Consider the following 18,807-nt stretch of genomic DNA (forward strand, 5'->3'; position numbering starts at 1 on the left):
CAGGATGGAGCAGCACATAAGGATGGGGACGCAGGATGGAGCAGGACATAAGGATGGGGACGCAGGATGGAGCAGCACATAAGGATGGGGACGCAGGATGGAGCAGCACATAAGGATGGGGACGCAGGATGGAGCAGCACATAACAGTATGGGGACGCAGGATGGAGCAGGACATAAGGATGGGGACGCAGGATGGAGCAGGACATAAGGATGGGGACGCAGGATGGAGCTGCACATAAGGATGGGGACGCAGGATGGAGCAGCACATAAGGATGGGGACGCAGGATGGAGCAGCACATAACAGTATGGGGACGCAGGATGGAGCAGGACATAAGGATGGGGACGCAGTATGGAGCAGGACATAAGGATGGGGACGCAGGATGGAGCAGGACAAAAGGATGGGGACGCAGGATGGAGCAGGACATAAGGATGGGGACGCAGGATGGAGCAGGACATAAGGATGGGGACGCAGGATGGAGCAGCACATAAGGATGGGGACGCAGGATGGAGCAGGACATAAGGATGGGGACGCAGGATGGAGCAGGACATAAGGATGGGGACGCAGGATGGAGCAGCACATAAGGATGGGGACGCAGGATGGAGCAGCACATAAGGATGGGGACGCAGGATGGAGCAGCACATAAGGATGGGGACGCAGGATGGAGCAGCACATAACAGTATGGGGACGCAGGATGGAGCAGCACATAAGGATGGGGACGCAGGATGGAGCAGCACATAAGGATGGGGACGCAGGATGGAGCAGCACATAACAGTATGGGGACGCAGGATGCAGCAGCACATAAGGATGGGGACGCAGGATGCAGCAGCACATAAGGATGGGGACGCAGGATGCAGCAGCACATAAGGATGGGGACGCAGGATGCAGCAGCGCATGACAGGATGGGGACGCAGGATGCAGCAGCACATAAGGATGGGGACGCAGGATGCAGCAGCGCATGACAGGATGGGGACGCATGATGGAGCAGCACATGACAGGATGGGGACGCAGGATGGAGCAGCGCATGACAGGATGGGGACGCAGGATGGAGCAGCACATGACAGGATGGGGACGCAGGATGGAGCAGCACATACCATGATGGAGACAATATACCAATATAAATGCTCGCCACCCGGGCGTAGAACGGGTTCAATAGCTAGTATATATATATATATATATATATATACTGTATCCATTGGTAACTAGCACTTCTGCTTTTCCTTGAGGCACTATGCACCTCATGAAAACTTAACAGCTTGGTATTAATAGAATTGTGGTTTATATAATTTCATAATTTCTGTAGTATATTCCCTCACCTTATATCAACTCACATATGACTTACCTTCCATTTGTGACCTTACAGATACCCAGTCTGCATTTTGTGCTTCCCCCTTTGGAGGTTTTTCCCCACTTTTTGCGTCCCATGGCAGCATTACCACTACCATCAGGAATAGTGTCTTTTCTGACCTGCACTTGATGTGTCTAGTATCTTCTTTTTTGGCATACTTGATTTAATATGGGGCAGCAGAAGTAGTATAGTATAGATTACATGATGACAGTATAGACGACATGAAAATTGTGTAAATTTTGGCATGATCTTCTCTGCTTTGACATCATATAAACATTAAGAACATGGATGAGGCTAGTAGCCATTTGTTGAGCGGCATTGCATGCTACATGTTCACAGACTTACGAGTGGAAAAGCCATACTTTACCTACCAGAAATACAAGCTGTTGTTCATGTTGCAGGAAAAGTTGCAAAGTCTAGAAGAGAGAATAGCTACATTGAAAATTATTAAGGAAGATGAGGAGGTTTTAGACAGAGCAGAAGTATCTGTTCAGGATACAGAAAGAGAACACATTTGTAGTGCACCTGAAGAAGCAAAGGAATGGAAGCATATAATCCAGAGAAGCAGGAGAATCGGGAGGCAGTCAGCACCCATACTGCTCAGGAACCAGTACCAGGCTCTCACAAAGGAGAACGGTGATTAAATCAGAGAGTAATAGCACACAAAATACTTAATAAATAACATTTCCCACATGTGTACATCAGCACAATTTTGGAAGCATAATTTTTTTTATTAGGACATTATAAGGGTTAAAAGTTGACCAGCGATTTCTTATTTTTCCAATGAAATTTACAAAACCATTTTTTAGGGACTATCTCACATTTGAAGTGAGTTTGGGGGTTGATATAACAGAAAATACCCAATAGTGACAACATTCAAAAAATTGAACCCCCTCAAAGTGAGCAAAACCACATTCAATAAGTTTTTTACCCCTTCCCCAACACCACTGTAACCCCATAACCACATCCCTAACCTCAACAAAACAATAACCCCAGCACAATTCTAACTCCAATAATAGCCCCAACCCTAACAATAGCCCCAACCCTAAACCTAGCCCAACCCTAACCCTAGCCCCAACCCTAACTCTAGCCCAGACTTAACTCTAGCTCTAACCCCAACCCTAATTCTAACCCTAGCTCAAACCCTAACCCTATTCCCAACCTTAACCCAAGCTATAACCCCAACTCTAACCCCAACCCTAACTGTAGCCCTAACCCTAACGGAAAAATGGAAATATATTGAAGATTTTTTAAAAAAATGTTACCTAAGGGGTGATAAAGGTTGATTTGATTTACTATTTTTTTTATTTTGATCATTGTGATTGGGTATATCACAGTGATCAAAATGAACCAATAGGAGAAATCTAGTGCTGCCTGGTAAAGGCAGATTTCGGTGGGCGCACTGCCCATTTTCATCCCGGAAGATGCCGAGGGCCAGTGGACACAGCTACAGGGACCAGGGGACACCAAAGGTACTGGGGGTGCTCAGGGGATATGCTAGATTATATCAGAGGAATGAGAAATAAAAAGGAAATCGGGCTGTTTTTGTTTTGTTTTTTTGCGGTCGCCGTTATTCACTGGTGTCTGTAAAAAACAACCCGAATCATGTTCTCCGGGGTCTTAGCCAAGACCCCAGAGATTTTCTGACACTGGGTGGGCTATAACCTTATTTTTCAGTGGCGTTAAAAAGCAGCGCTGAGGAATAAGTAATAATAATAATAATCTTTATTTTTATATAGCGCTAACATATTCCGCAGCGCTTTACAGTTTGCACAAATTATCATTGCTGTCCCTGATGGGGCTCACAATCTAAATTCTCTATCAGTATGTCTTTGGAATGTGGGAGGAAACCGGAGTACCAGGAGGAAACCCACGCAAACATGGAGAGAACTGTTATGACCTGGTGGTTAGGAGCACCCGGAATGACCTGATAGTTAAACCTCATACAGGACGAGCTCTGGGATGTGGGAACTCTGCTGACCGCAAGCCCTAATCCTATCACACACACTAGAAATAGCCGTGGAGCGCTCCTGACCAGACCTAGGCGTCTCGTCACAGCCTAAGAACTATCTAGCCCTAGAGATGGAAAATAAAGCCTACCTTGCCTCAGAGAAATTCCCCAAAGGTAAAGGAAGCCCCCCACATATATTGACTGTGAGTAAAGATGAAAGTCACAAACGCAGAAATGAAACAGGGTTCAGCAAAAGGAGGCCAGACTTACTAAATAGACAGAGGATAGGAAAGGTAACTTTGCGATCAGCACAAAAACCTACAAAAGACCACGCAGAGTGTGCAAAAAAGACCTCCGCACCGACTCACGGTGCGGCGGGGCCACTCTGCATCCCAGAGCTTCCAGCAAGCAAGACAAAATCATGATAACCAGCTAGACAAGAAAACAATGAATAAATAATGACTATCAGGAACTTAGCTTCTGCAGGAGAAGGCAGGTCACCAGAGAGATCCAGGAGCGAACTGAACAAATGCAAAAACATTGACAGCTAGCATGGAGTAACGATCTGAGAGGAGTTAAATAGAGCAGCCAACCAAAGGATAAACCACGTCACCTGTGTAAGGAACCTCAGAAGCCGCAGCTTCACTCATAGCCACCAGAGGGAGCCCATAGACAGAACTCGCCGAAGTACCATTCACGACCACAGGAGGGAGCTCGACAACAGAATTCACAACAGAGAACATACAAACTCTTTGCAGATGTTGTCCTGGGTGGGATTAGAACCCAGGACTCCAGCTCTGCAAGGCTGCAGTGCTAACCACTGCGCCACCGTGCTGCCCCTAAGTACGCTTAACTGCTGCCGTTAAAAGGCATATTAGTGGTCGTTAAGGGGTTAACATTCATGGCTTTTATTTTTTTTATCAAAACAATGTTAGCTAAGAACACTGAGTTATTTACATGTAATTTTACCATTTACTTACTACAGGGTACTTACTCATTTTATCTCAGGTCCTGGCTTTGTTTTCAGCCTACATTAAGTTCATACAAAGGACACATACTCAGTTCATGAGCCTAACGCATTCTGCGTGAAGGGGAGGTACCAATGTAAAGCCATACGGTATTAATGTCTCTTACCCATTGTTTCAAAATAATTGAAAAAAAATGATGATATAATATTTTCGAATCTGAGAACAGTGTTGAAAGCCAATATAAAATAAGAGGGAATAGCGGACAGATATGTAACCGCAAAGGACCAGTATGAGCAATGCTAGAGGTGAGAGGTGGCTGTATAGTTCCTGCATTGATATAATTCCAAGCACGGTTCTTCCGCTTTCTCATTCCACACACAGCTAGCAGATGCTGGCATTGATTGCTCCATTTGTATTTCACATCGCAGCCATAGAGGGCGGGCTGAACAGGCGGAAGGCAAATCTGACATTTTTAAATCCTGATACTTAAAAACTCAATAGCCCCCAGGAGAACAGGGGGATCAATCTTTGTGATTGGGAAGCAATCCGGGCTTTGCTGTATCTTCTAAATCATTTGGGATTTTTTAACTCATTCATTTCTCAGTGACAAACATTCCTTGTCAGACAGTTTTAGAAATGTTTGTAATTAAATTCCAAGGTGAGGATTTACTTGACATAAGGTTGGATCAAGGTTTGCCTCATTTAATTACCCTTTTGCTTCTGTAGCTACAGTAGTCTGAAAAGAGGATTAAAATGCACAGTAAAAATAGAAAACCGGATTGTTGGTCAGAAACGTATAGAAAGCATTGGCAGCGTTTATTAGAAGATAGATTTGCTGCATAATATTTATTAGTAGGACTTCATTAAGTTTATAAAATTAAAAAAGCTGTATAATTTCCAGATGTCTATAAACTAGTGCAGCCCCTAATGGCCACATTACAGCTATAATATAATGTAATACACAAAAGAAAACATTTACAATAAATCTATTCTTTGCAGACGTCCTACTTCTATAACTAGTGTAAAGGGATCTGAATCATTAGTAACAATGTCCAACTTTCCAAAATGTACTAAAGATAAAATCTGTAGCGAAAAATATCAAAGTAATTTAACCCCTTAATGACTGCCGATACGCCTTTTCACGGCGGCAATTAAGGGTACTTAAACCACAGTGCCGCTTTTTAATGTTGCTGTGAAAAAAGTGTATAGCACCCCCCAGAGTCGGAATTTCTCCAGGGTCTCGGCTGCCGGGGGTAGCCAAGACCCCAGAGAACATGATTCGGGTTGGTTTTTACCGACTCCGGGGTTGCGATTGCTGTTTGCGACCGCAAAAAAAAAAAATCTGATTTGCCATTTAATTTCTCTCTCCTCTGATATGATCGCACATCAGAGGAGAGAGAAATAGGGTCCCTGATCCCCCTCTGGTACCTGCCGGTGTCCCTGGGTCCTCCTGTTTCTCTCCACGGCCGCCGGTGTCTTCTTCCGGTAAGAAAATGGTGTGCACAATAGATTTTTCCTATTGGTTAATTTTGATCACAGTGATAGACCTTATCACAGTGATCAAAATAAAAAAATAGTAAATAAAACCCCCCTTTATCAACTTCTTAGTTAGGGAAAAATAATGAAATAAAGAAAATATATTTATTTCCATGTTCCCATTAGGGTTAGAGCTGGACTAAAGTGAGTTGAGCTAAAGTTAGGGTTAGGGCTATTGTTAGGGTTGGGATTAGGGTTAGGGGTGTGTTAGGGTTAGGTTTGGGGCTAAAGTTAGGGTTAGGGATGGGGCTAAAGCTAGGGTTAGGGTTGGTGCTTAAGTTAGGGTTAGGGTTGGTGCTAAAGTTAGGGTTAAGGTTGGAGCTAAAGTTAGAGTTGTGTTTACTGTTGGGATCAGGGATAGAGGTGTGCTGGGTTAGGGTTGTCGTTAGGGTTAGGGGTGTTTTGAGGTTAGGGGTGTGGTTACCGTTATGGTTAGGGTTGGGATAAGAGTTAGGGGTGTGTTGGGGTTGGGGTTGGGGTTAGAATTTGGGGGTTTCCATTGTTTGGGCACATCAGGGGCTCTCCAAATGCGACATGGCTTCCGATCTCAATTCAGCCAGTTCTGCATTGAAAAAGTTAAACGGTGCTCCTTCCCTTCCGAGCTCTGTCATGGGCACAAATAGTGGTTTACTCCACATATGGAATATCGGCGTACTCAGAACAAATTGGACAACAACTTTTGGCGTCCAATTTCTCCTGATACCCTTGTGAAGATAAAAAGGGGGGATAAAATATCATTTTCGTGGGAACCTGGGATTCAAAATTCTCCCAACACATCTAGTTAAATTCCTTGGGGGGTCTAGTTAACAAAATGGGGTCACTTGTGGGGAGTTTTTACTCTTTAGGTACATCAGGGGCTCTTAAAACGCAACGTGATGCCTGCAGACCATTCCATCAAAGTCTGCATTCCAAAATGGCGCTCCTTCCCTTCCAAGCTCTGCCATGCGCCCATACGATGGTTACCCTCAATATATTGGGTATCAGCAAACTCAGGACAAATTGTACAACAACTTTTGTGGTCCAATTTCTCTGGATACCCTTGGGAAAATAAAAATTTTGGGGCAAAAAAATTATGATTTTTTATTTTTACGGCTCTACGTTATAAACTTCTGTGAAGCATTTTTTTGGGTTCAAAGTGCTCACCATACATCTAGATAAGTTCCTTGGGGGGTCTAGTTTCCAAAATGGTGTCACTTGTGGGGAGTTTCCACTGCTTAGGCACATCAGGGGCTCTCCAAACGCAACATGGTACCCGATCTCAATTCCAGCCAATTCTGCATTGAAAAGTCAAACGATGCTCCTTCCCTTCCAAGCTCTGCTGTGCTTCCAAACAGTGGTTTACCCCCACATATGGGGTATCGGCATATTCATGAGAAATTGAGCCACCACTGAGCCTCCGGGCAGCACAGTGGCTCATTGGTTAGCACTGCAGCCTTGCAGCGCTGGAGTCCTGGGTTCAAATCCCACCAAGGACAACATCTGCAAGAAGTTTATATGTTCTCCCCGTGCTTGCGTGTGTTTCCTCCGGGTACTCCGGTTCCCTCCCACATTCCAAAGACATACTGATAGGGAATTTAGATTGTGAAACCCATCGTGGACAGTGATGATAATGTGTGCAAAAAACTGTAAAGCGCTGCGGAATATGTTAGAGCTATATAAAGATTATTATTAATATATAAATTGCACAACAAATTTGGTGGTTTATTTTCTCTTTTTACATTTCTGAAAATAAAAAACTTGTTCTGAAGTAATAATAATATTTGTGAAAAAAAGTTAAATGTTCATTTTTTCCTTCCACATTGCTTCAGTTCCTGTGAAGCACATAAAAGGTTAATTAACTTTTTGAATGTGGTTTTGAGCACCTTGAGGGGTGCAGTTTTTAGGATAGTGTCACTTTTGGCTATTTTCTGTCATGTACACCCCTCAAAGTGACTTCAAATGTGATGTGGTCCCTAAAAAAAATGAAGTTGTAAAAATGAGAAATCTTTGATCAACTTTAACCCTTATAACTTCCTAACAAAAAAAAATTTTGTTTCCAAAATTGTGCAGATGTAAACTAGACATGTGGGAAATGTTATTTATTAAGAATTTTTTTGTGACATATCTCTCTGATTTAAGGGCATAAAAATTCAAAGTTTGAAAATTGCAGTTTTTAAATTTTTTGCCATATTTCCATTTTTTTCATAAATAAACACGTCATATCAAAGAAATTTTACCACTAACATGAAGTACAATATGTCATGAATAGTGTTGAGCAATACCTCGATTTTGAATTGGCCGATATCCAAAAAATATTGAATATCGATGATACCGATACCGGAAACCAATGCAAGTCAATGGGACACAAATATCGGAATTAAAATAAACCGTTTCTTTCCTTGTAGGTTACTTCTACATGAAGGAAAACAACTAAGAATAATGTAGAATGTATTGGGGGAGGTGGAAGAGATATTAAAGGCATACAGGTTTAGCCCAATCTAATGGAATAGCAGGAATTATTTTTTTTTTTAAGATGTTCGGAGTTACAAAGATATTGACTATGTTAAGCTTTTTACAGTATATATTTTGTCAGATTTTTATGTTTCACTACTTCCATGCTCTTTACCTTCTTTTTACTTCTCCCACACTTTCTTCTTCATCATCCTCAGCGGCAGAATCTTTTTCATCAACTTCTTCACCTTATTCATCTTCTTCTTCTTCACCTTCTTCCTATTATTCTTTTTTTTAACATTCTTCATATTCTTTTTATTCAACTATTATTCTTCTTCATATTCTACTTCATCATCTTCTTCATATTCTTCTTCTTCATCATATTCTTATTTGCGACAGGCATTCCTGAAGTTGTTATCTATAAAAGTTTGAAGATTACACCTTCCATTCTGCCTGTCACAAAAGATTTACAACAGGATTCGTCCGCGTTCAGTTTTGCCTGCAGCAGCATTTTTTTTTCCAGGGGCACCATGAGGAGGAATGGACTCACCCCCATACACTGCTTAATCTTCTTCTGCTTAAAATGTAGATAACATCTTTTGCTCTGATTTTTAGTTTTATGCTTAATGTTCTTCTGCTTTTTGTTCTGCAGCTTCTTGTTCTTCTGCTTCTTGGTTTTCTTCGGGGTGGTCTTCAGGGTCGTCGTCTCCAGGGTCATAGTCTCCAGGGTCATAGTCTCCTGGGTCGTCGTCTTCTTCGGGGTGGTCTTCAGGGTCATTGTCTCCAGGGTCGTCATCTCCGGGGTCCTCGTCTCCGGGGTCGTCGTCTTCTTCGGGGTGGTCTTCAGGGTTGTCGTCTTTAGGGTCGTCGTCAGGGAGATCCAGAGTGATTACCGAAAACCATTTCAAGCTTGAACTTGGAAATGTATCAGAAGGTACAAGAAGGCTGAGTAACTGTCGAGAACAAGCTGATGGTACTGGAACCTGGATGGGTAGCCGAAGGTACAAGAGCCAATGGAACGACTGAGGACCAGCTGACGGTACTGGAACCCGGTTACTAAGCAGGAGGTACCCGTGTCAGAAAGCACTACCAAGGACCACCAGACATTGGTGGAGCTCGGATACCGAGAAGGAGACACCTAAACCAAAGGCTCTGCCTGGAACCAGCTGACGGTACTGGAACCAGGATGGGTAGCAGAAGGTACAAGAGCAAAGGGCACTGCCGAGAACCAGCTGACGGTACTGGAACCCGGATGGGTAGCCGAAGGTACAAGAGCCAATGGAACTATCAAGGACCAGCTGACGGTACTGGAACCAGGTTACTAAGCAGGAGGTACCCATGCCAGAAAGCACTACCAAGGACCAACAAATGTTGGTGGATCTCGGATACCGAGAAGGAGGCACCTAAGCCAAAGGCTCTGCCTGGAACCAGCTGACGGTACTGGAACCAGGATGGGGAGCAGAAGGTACAAGAGCAAAAGACACTGCCGAGAACCAGCTGGCCGTGCTGGAACCCGGATGGGTAGCAAAAGGTACAAGAGCCAATGGAACTACCAAGAACAAGCTGACGATACTGGAACCCAGTTACTAAGCAGGAGGAACCCATGCCAGAAAGCACTACCAAGGACCACCAGACATTGGTGGAACTCGGATACCGAGAAGGAGGCATCTAAGCCAAAGGCTCTGCCTGGAACCAGCTGACGGTACTGGAACCCAGGGGGACCTATTCAAGATTGACTTCTAAAGAACGAGCTAATGGTGCTGGAACTCAGATAGTCAGCAGAAGGTCCACATGAACAAAAAATTGCAAGGCCGCGAGCCAGCTAGAGTTACCGAAAACCCACAGTTCTACAGGGGGAGCTTGTCCTTTTGGCACTACGTAACAAGCCTTGATTGCCAGATCCCACAGCCCACATAGGAAGCACCTAAACTGCAGGCACCATTGAGTTGGCTAACCCGACCGCAACCCAACAGGACAACGTATTGGAGGCAAAGTGACCTTGACACTACCCGGAAACAGCTGGCGTGCTGGAACCAGGCTGGGCAGGAAGGAATACACGTTCCAAAGACACTTCTGAGCAGCAACTAGTGGTGTTGGAGCCCAGGGATTACAGGAGAAACAGAGTGTAGGCTGAGGCCTAATTGGAGCAAGTTTAAAATACGGTAGTGGTGTCAATGTGTAGAGAGCAGGAGAAATTGCCACACACACAGCTGGGGATCAGCTGACGTTACTGAACCCCAAAACACTGGAGCATGTGTTGACTGTGCAGACAGCACTTCCGAGCAGCAACTGGCGGTGTTGGACCCCAGGGATTACAGGAGAAAGAGTGTAGGCTGAGGCCTAATTGGAGCAAGTTGAAAGGGAACCTGTCACCCCACCCAGGCGTTTGTAACTAAAAGAGCCACCTTGTGCAGCACTAATGCTGTACAAGGAAAAGGTGGCTCTTTTAGTTATGCTCCTTGCACACGCTGAAGTAAACACTTGTAAAATGTGCCCCCTCATACTGTGAAACCGTCCCGAAGGCGGGACTTTCCTTCTTAATGAGACGCAGCACAGCCGTCATTCATACCCCCTTGGCGCCGGGCGCCACTTCCTCAGCATTCTTTGAATCTGTCCTGGAGCCTGTGCTGTTATGTTATCCCTTGGGCATGTGCAGTTATTGCTGCCCATCTTCTGACATCATTTGATGTTAGGTTGACTGCGCCTGTGCAGCTGCGCTGACCCAGATCCCGCCTCTCACTCATCTCCTTCCGCCTTCTTCAGACTGTGCGGTGTCAGCTGATCCCTAAGCGCATTCCACGGCAGTTTAATATTTGTTGTAGTGTGAGTGTGGACAGAGCAGGAGAAATTGCCTGATACACAGCTGGGGATCAGCTGAGGTAACTGAAACCCAATAACAGAAGAGCAACTGTTGACTGTGCAGATGGCACTTCTGAGCAGCAACTGGTGGTGTTGGAGCCAAGGGATTACAGTTCAGGTGGTAGAAACATGAACACAACAGGAGACCTGGATACTTTTGTTAACCAATTATTAAATCTGGAAGAGGAGTGGCAAAATCCTACGAGATCAAGGCCTTGTTCATTTTCAGAAAAGCCGGTCAATGTTATTGGAGGAGAGTCCCATGCGACAGTCTGTTAGTACACCACCTGCGGCACTAAAGACGCATTCCGATAATGCACTAGCAGTAGGGCAAGCCAGCACCTCCAATGCATACTGGCTAAGCTCTGGCCATGTATCCAGCTTTGAGACCCAAAACTTGAAGGGGAAGACACTGAGAGGGCAAGACATATAGTCTGTCACCATCTGATGGAAACGTTGTGAGGCTTTGTAAGTTGTCCAGGTAGCGAGGATCTATGAGGGTGTACACCCAATAATCAGCCGTGTTGAGAATGTGGGCGATGCAGCGGTCATTTCTCAGGCACTGCAGCATGAAATCAACCATGTGCTGCAGACTGCCAACTGGCCTTGAAACGCTGTCCCCTGCTTGAGGCATCATCTCTGCATGCTCTGCATCACCCCACCCTCGCTCTACATACTGACTACTAGAGCATTGTGTAACTCCCTCCTCTGGACAGATGTCTTCCTCCTCCATTGACTCCTCCTCATCCTCCTCACAAAGTGTCCCCTGCCTGGGCTTTGTGAGGAATCACGTTGCGCAGACTGTCTAGAAGCAGATGGCATTTGTGACTCCTCATCCTCTACCTCTTCCACAACCACCTCCCTTAGTGCTTGAGGTGTTTTTTCAAGCAGGCAGATAAGGGGCATATTAATGCTGACTAGTGCATCATCTGCACTCGTCATCTGCGTGGAATCATTGAAGGCACGCAAAACGTGGCAGATGTCCTTCATAGAGGCCCACTCAGTGGTGGTGAAGTGTGAATGGCGCGCAGTGCGACTTGTTTGCACCTGATGAAGCTGGTACTCCATTACTGCTGCCTGCTGCTCACACAACCACTCCAACATATGTAACATTAAGTTCCACCTGGTTGGTAGGTCACATATGATGCGATGTTCCGGAAGGCAGAATTGGCGCTGCAGAGCTGCAATGCATGATCTTGCCATGCTGGAACGCCGCAAGTGAGCAGCACTCTAGGCGGACCTTGTGCAGCAGTGCATCCAACATCAAATGAACAGCGCTCCACTCGGGTGTAGAAATCTTCAAAAAGTGCTTTATTAAGCCATGATACAACAGCAACACCAAAACGAGTGGAGCGCTGTTCATTTGATGTTGGATGGTCTTGGAATATCCAGGAGGGTTCCCTGGACATGGAACGGGCGCCCCAGTCGAGTGAGTGCTATCAGCCTTTTTTCATTTTGTGGACTTGTGCAGCAGTGCACCAAGATCCGGATAGTCCATCAAAAAACTCTGCACGACCAAGTTGAGCACATGTGCTAGACATGGGATGTGAGTGAGGTTGCCTAGGCCCAGAACTGCCACCAGATTTCGGCCATTGTCACACACTACCATGCCTGGCTGGAGATTCGCAGGCACAAACCACACATCACTCTCCTGCTTGATGGCATTCCAGATCTCCTGCACTGTGTGGCTTCGATTCCCCAAAGAAATTAATTTCAATACAGCCTGTTGACGTTTGGCCATGGTTGTGCTTGATTCGGTCATAACAGATAAGCGTTCACGGGTCCATGTGGAGGTAGACTGTGACGGCTCCTGCAGCGGTGATTCAGAAGAACTGGAGTATGAGGAGGAGTCAATGTGTACAGACTGGATTCCTGCAATCCTTGGAGTTGGCAGAACACGTACAGCGCCACTCTCAAGATCTGTCCCCGGCTCCACAACATTTACCCAATGGGCAGTGAGGGAAAGATATCGTCCCTGTCCATGGTGACTGGTCCACGCATCGGTGGTCAGGTGGACCTTTCTACTGTCGGCGTTTAGTAGCGGATGTTTAATTTTTCCCTCCACATGCTTTTGCAGGGCAGGGTTGGCTTGCCTGCTGAAATAAAAGCAGCTGGGCACGTTGTATTGTGGGACTGCCAATGCCATGAAGTTACAGAAGGTGTCAGTCTCCACCAGCCTGAATGATAGCATTTCAAGGGACAGTAGTTTTGCAATGCCAGCATTCAGACCCTGTGCTCGGGGTGGTGTGCCAAGTATGGCCACCTTTTCTCCCATGCCTGTGCTACCGATGGCTGCAGACTGGCCTGGGAGTGTGAGGATTAGAGGGAACATGGTGCTGTGGGAGTAATTACACTGTGTCTCTGGAGAACAGTGCCATAGGTTCTTCCATGGCGATCCTGTGAGGAAGCCGAACCAGCTGTGTGTGAGCTGGAGGAAGAGGCTACAACACGAGCTGAAGAGGTGGCAGGTGCCGCTGTAAGTTGGCCTAGGTCTTCAGTGTGTTTTTGTAACTCCACCACATGCTTGGTCCGCACATGTTTCCACATATTTGTGGTATTGAGGTTGCTGACACTTTTCCCTCTTTTCACTTTCTGATTACACAGCTTGCAAATGTCATCTGCAACTGTGTCAAAAAAGGACCAGGCACTGCAAGTCTTGGGAGCGCCCGTTTTGGGCTTTGGAAGAGGCATGCTCCTAATGGGTGCCAAAATGGAGGCTACAGGCAACGCAGTCTTCCCCCTCCCTCCTTTTTGGGCAGTTCGGGGAATCTCTTCCTCAGAGCTGCTCCCACCACCTTCCTGTACCTCACGCCATGATGGGTCAAGGACCTCATCATCTACACTACCCTCTTCCAACAACTGCTTCTCCTGGGTAGTCTCAGCAACACAGTATGCACCAGAAAGTGGCACCTGAGTCTCATCAACAGATGCATACTGAGGTTTGCTGACCATAGGCACTGGCCCACCCGCCTCTTCGGATTCAGAGAGACAAAGCAGTTGCGCATCACTGCATACTGCCTCTTCTTCAGTTTCTCAAATGCTGCTTGGCTGGCCCCCTCTTTCCAAGCCAAGAGATTCAGAGAACAGAAGTAGAGATGGCTCCTGTCCTGGACTCTCTGACTGCGTGGGCAATTTGGCAGGTGGTGAAGAGACAGATGGTTGCTCTTCAGTGCTCTGTGCCTGAGAGGATGTGGCACTAATTGAAATCGATGCGTTAGCTGCCATCCATCCGACAACGGCTTCAATTTGTTCGTCCCGCAGCAGTGGGGTACGGTGAGCTTTTACAAAGCTGCGCATGAAGGTCTGTTCCCTGCTAAAACTGGGGGATGATGAGTCACCGGTGCCCGCAGCAGGCACAGAATCCCCACGTCCTCTCCCTGCAGAAACTCCACGCCCACGACCACATGCCTTACTCCCTGCCTTCGTCATCTTGGTAGACTGATAAAGATAGGCAGAAAAGTACTAAGGGCTTAGTGTGCTTATTCCTGAACAGCTGCTAACAGGTATAAGAAACACTAATTTTATAAAGTGTGGACTAGACTTTCATATGATCTAATGTGGCCTACACAACTGTAAAATGGAGTGTTTGGTGAACTTTATTAACTTTTTTTTCCCATGTGCCCAAAGATGTAAAACCGATAGTATCACAAACTTTTTGTAGCAATTACAATGCAGGAAAGTAACCTACAGTACAATGCAATAGATGAGTCTCCAAAAAATAGGCTAATACTAATCTGGCTGGGACTGCAGGGCACAAGGCTGCAGAAAGGCTCCTCTATGTACTCCTATATAGTGTTTTTCCATAATCTAGCAGGATACAGATGGAAACCCACTAATAGGATAAATTAGGAAAAATGTGCAGCAGGCAGCACTAATTGAAAAAACGACAATGAAACAGCATGAGGCAGTGACACACGCTGAGCTGACTACAACCAGCTGTGGCTGCAGACCAACTACAGCGTGAGCTGCACTCACACAGAGACCTTGCAGACAGCCGTGAACAGTTCTGCAAGGCATAAAAAGCTCCTCTATGTACTCCTATATAGTGCTTTTCCACAATCTAGCAGGATACGGATGGAAACCCACTAATAGGATACATCAGAAAAAATGTGCAGCAGGCAGCACTAATTGAAAAAAGGACAATGGAACAGTATCAGGCAGTGACGCACGCTGAGCTGACTACAACCAGCTGTGGCTGCAGAACAGACTACAGCGTGAGCTGCACTCACACAGAGACCTTGCAGACAGCCATGAACAGCGCTGCAAGGCCAAAAAAAGCTCCTCTATTATCTCCTATATAGTGTTTTTCAACAATCTAGCAGGATACGGATGGAAACCCACAAATAGGATAAATCAGAAAAATGTGCAGCAGGCAGAACGAATTGAAAAAAGGACAATGGAACACTATGAGGCAGTGACGCATGCTGAGCTGACTACAACCAACTGTGGCTGCAGAAAAGGCTACAGCGTGAGCTGCATGCACACAGAGACCTTGCAGACAGCTGTGAAAAGCGCTGCAAGGCAAAAACAAGGTTCTCACACAGCGGTTGCTAAATTAGCCGGGGTAAAGCACAATGGAGCAAATCGCTATCTCAAACTATCCCTCAGTCAGAACAGCAGAGTCCTGTCCCTAACTGAATTCACAGCAGAGTGAATCAAAAATGGCGGCAGTGGCTTTTAGGCTGCCATCACACTAGCTGTATTTGGTCAGTATTTTACATCAGTATTCCTCAGCCAAAACCAGGAGTGGGTGATAAATGCAGAAGTGGTGCATATATTTCTATTATACTTTCCCTCTAATTGTTCCACTCCTGGTTTTGGCTCAGGAATACTGATGTAAAATACTGACTAAATACTGCTAGTGTGACGGCAGCCTTATAGTGCTTCATGACATCATTTCAGCAGCAAATCACAGCCATGCCCTTATTACATGCCTAACATGCATAACAGGATGTGCCCGCACTTCTTAGGATTCTTCATTGGCTGAATTAAATCATACTGGCTCATTGCACTATGGGAACTTTCGATTCCGGTATTCTATATTGCAAAAGTATCGGAACTCAGTATCGGAATTCCGATACCGTGAATATCGGCCGATACCCGATATTTGCAGTATTGGAATGCTCAACACTAGTCACGAACAAACCGTCTCAGAATCAGCAGGATGTTAAAGCGTTCCAGAGTTATAAGGGGTTAAATCACAGATTTGGGAAGTATTATCTTTAATAATAATAGTAATTATTAGGGTTGAGCGAAACGGGTCGAACATTTTCAAAAGTCGCCGACTTTTGGCTAAGTCGGGGTTTCATGAAACCCGATCCGACCCCTGTGCGGGGTCGGCCATGCGGTACGCGACTTTCGCGCCAAAGTCGCGTTTCAATGACGCGAAAAGCGCCATTTCTCAGCCAATGAAGGTAAACGCAGAGTGTGGGCAGCGTGATGACATAGGTCCTGGTCCCCACCATCTTAGAGAAGGGCATTGCAGTGATTGGCTTGCTGTCTGCGACGTCACAGGGGCTATAAAGAGGCGTTCCCGCCGACCGCCATCTTACTGCTGCTGATCTGAGCTTAGGGAGAGGTTGCTGCCGCTTTGTCAGAAGCAGGGATAGCGTTAGGCAGGGTCCATTAACCACAAAACCGCTTGTGCTGCAGCGATTTGCACTGTCCAACACCACCCTCGGTGTGCAGGGACAGTGGAAGTTTTTTTTTTTTTTTTTTTCCCCTCAGCGCTGTAGCTCATTGGGCTGCCCTAGAAGGCTCCCTGATAGCTGCATTGCTGTGTGTACGCCGCTGTGCAAACCAACTGCTTTTTTCAAAGCACAAATCCTCTTGTTCCTTCCTTTCTGCACAGCTATCTTTTTTGTTTGTCCACACTTTTTATTTCATTTGTGCATCAGTCCACTCCTTATTGCTGCCTGCCATACCTGGCTGAGATTACTGCAGGCAGGGAGATAGTAGCTGCCTGCCATACCTGGCTGAGATTACTGCAGGCAGGGAGATAGTAATTGTAGGACATTCCCTGTTTTTTTTTTTTTTTTTTTTTTGGTGGGAGATTAAGATTGGCAATTTGGCATTTCTGCTAGAGTGCCATCCCTGTGTGTGCCATCTCTCTCACATAGTGGGCCATAGAAAGCCTTTTCATTTTTCTGTATTTTTTTTTGTGGGGTGTATAAATTCTCCCTGATAAAAATACAGTGGGAGATTAATATTGGCCTTTGGGCTTGTGTGCCAGTCCTGAGTGTGCCATCTCTCTCACAAATAGTGGGCCATAGAAAGCCTATTTATTTTTTTTTTTGGTTTTATAAATTCTCCCTGAAAAAAAGGGAGATTAATATTGGCCTCTGGGCTTGTGTGCCAGTCCTGAGCGTGCCATCTGTGCCAGCCAGCCCTGAGCGTGCCATCTCTCTCACAAATAGTGGGCCATAGAAAGCCTATTTAATTTTTTTTTTTGTTTTATCAATTTTCCCTGAAAAAAGGGAGATTAATATTGGCCTCTGGGCTTGTGTGCCAGTTGTGAGCGTGCCATCTGTGCCAGTCCTGAGCGTGCCATCTCTCTCACAAATAGTGGGCCATAGAAAGCCTATTTAAATATTTTTTTGGTTTTATAAATTCTCCCAGAAAAAAAGGGAGATTAATATTGGCCTCTGGGCTTCTGTGCCAGTCCTGAGCGTGCCATCTGTGCCAGTCCTGAGCGTCCCATCTCTCTCACAAATAGTGGGCCATAGAAAGCCTATTTTATTTTTTTTTTGGGTTTTAGAAATTCTCCCTGAAAAAAGGGAGATTAATATTGGCCTCTGGGCTTGTGTGCCAGTTGTGAGCGTGCCATCTGTGCCAGTCCTGAGCGTGCCATCTCTCTCACAAATAGTGGGCCATAGAAAGCCTATTTAAATATTTTTTTGGTTTTATAAATTCTCCCAGAAAAAAAGGGAGATTAATATTGGCCTCTGGGCTTCTGTGCCAGTCCTGAGCGTGCCATCTGTGCCAGTCCTGAGCGTCCCATCTCTCTCACAAATAGTGGGCCATAGAAAGCCTATTTTATTTTTTTTTTGGGTTTCAGAAATTCTCCCTGGAAAAAAAAAGGGAGATTAATATTGCCCTTTGGGCTTGTGTGCCAGTACTAAGCGTTCCATCTCTCTCTCTCTCTCAGTCAGTGGGCCATAGAACGCATATTTTTGGTTTTATTTGTTTTCTAAATTCTCCCTGAAAAAATCATTTTATTTTATTTGGTTTCTAAATTCTTCCTGATAAAATCATATTTTTTTTATTATTTTTATTTCTAAAGTCTCCCTGAAAAAAAAAAAAAAAAAAACAACCAAAAAAACAGTGGGAGATTAATATTGGCCTTTCTGCTTGTGTGCCAGTCTTGACTCCTGGGTGTGCCATCTCTCTCTCTCTCTCTCTCTCTCTCTCTCTCCAATTGTGGTCCATAGAAAGCCTATATTTTTTTTCCTTGATTTGGGTTCTAAAATCTACCAGAGAAAATAACTACATCAATCATTGGTAGAAAAATATTGGCCTCTGGGTTTGTGTGCCACTCCTGACTCCTGTGTGCGTCATCTCTCAGTCAGTGGGCCATAGAACGCCTATTTTTGGTTTTATTTGTTTTCTAAATTCTCCCTGAAAAAATCATTTTATTTTATTTGGTTTCTAAATTCTTCCTGATAAAATCATATTTTTTTTATTATTTTTTTTTCTAAAGTCTCCCTGAAAAAAAAAA

The 18,807-nt window shown here is 45.2% G+C and overlaps 1 long non-coding RNA gene across 1 annotated transcript in view; it reads right to left on the minus strand.

The window, feature by feature from the left end:
- LOC138670743 (uncharacterized) overlaps positions 1–18,807 on the minus strand; it is a 454,879-nt gene that overhangs the window by 163,747 nt on the left and 272,325 nt on the right. Inside the window, exon 2 of the long non-coding RNA XR_011319378.1 lies at positions 1,718–1,762. This is a non-coding gene — a long non-coding RNA (uncharacterized lncRNA). The remainder of the gene's footprint in view (positions 1–1,717; positions 1,763–18,807) is intronic.

This window comes from Ranitomeya imitator, chromosome 3, assembly GCF_032444005.1.
Source record: "Ranitomeya imitator isolate aRanImi1 chromosome 3, aRanImi1.pri, whole genome shotgun sequence".
Classification (NCBI taxonomy): Eukaryota; Metazoa; Chordata; class Amphibia; order Anura; family Dendrobatidae; genus Ranitomeya; species Ranitomeya imitator.